Raw genomic sequence first — 942 nt, forward strand, 5'->3', positions numbered from 1 at the left:
AGCAAATTTTCCATGAAAGTTTCCTTGTGAAATGTAATACTTCAAACTGACTAGGTAATTGGCCTCGAAAAGGCACAGATATTACTGCATTTCCTCTCAAAATGCTGCCTCTGCCCAGTTGATCACCCCCCCCCCCCTCAATGAAGACAAGTAAGAAATAAAATAATTAATTTTTAATGGATCACCCTGCTCCTAGTATAGTTGGTTCCTTTGGTTAAGAGTTGTGTAGAATGTACCTGTCGGTTATGGATAAATTGCCGGGACAAATTTTGAGTCCAGTCCTTGAAATGACTGAAATGCAAATGCATACGCAAGCACAAGGTCTATATAAGTACTCATATAGACCTCGTGTGGAGATCGATTCGTTTCTCCATTGCTACATCCTTCTCCGAATTTCCTCTCGACGTTGTTGGAAAGGATAACTTCTTGTATTCACTTAATTATATATCTATATTTTGAGAACTGCTAATCGTAATCAACTTTAACAGTGGACTTTGTTAAATCTTGAGCGAGAAACCTACCCGTGCCTAATTTTCAAGAACCAAAACATAAACATTTCGCGACAACGAAACTAGAATGAAGGGAATAATTTACATTGGTTCGCCGGGTGGAAAATCTACCCCGCTTATTGTTAATTTTTTTTTCATCTAATGCTGCCCAGACAAGAAACACCTTAAGCAATATATAAAGTAACCAATAGAAAATATGAAAGAAAATAAATGCTAGATCTATTGAGAACACAAAATGATAAAATAAAAACCCTAAAACAGACGAGAGCATCAAACAAAATATAAGTTGATATTATTGAAAACATGAAACCTTTTTTCCGTTAGTATGAAGAGAGGAGTGAGTGGGTTGGCAGATTCCCCCAATGGCCACCAGGGGTGCTCGGCTGGCTCGCACCTCTCTTGTTAGCGGGTCAATAGCTTCTAAGACGGCATA

The sequence above is a fragment of the Penaeus monodon genome, chromosome 19, assembly GCF_015228065.2.
Source record: "Penaeus monodon isolate SGIC_2016 chromosome 19, NSTDA_Pmon_1, whole genome shotgun sequence".
In the NCBI taxonomy this organism is placed as follows: Eukaryota; Metazoa; Arthropoda; class Malacostraca; order Decapoda; family Penaeidae; genus Penaeus; species Penaeus monodon.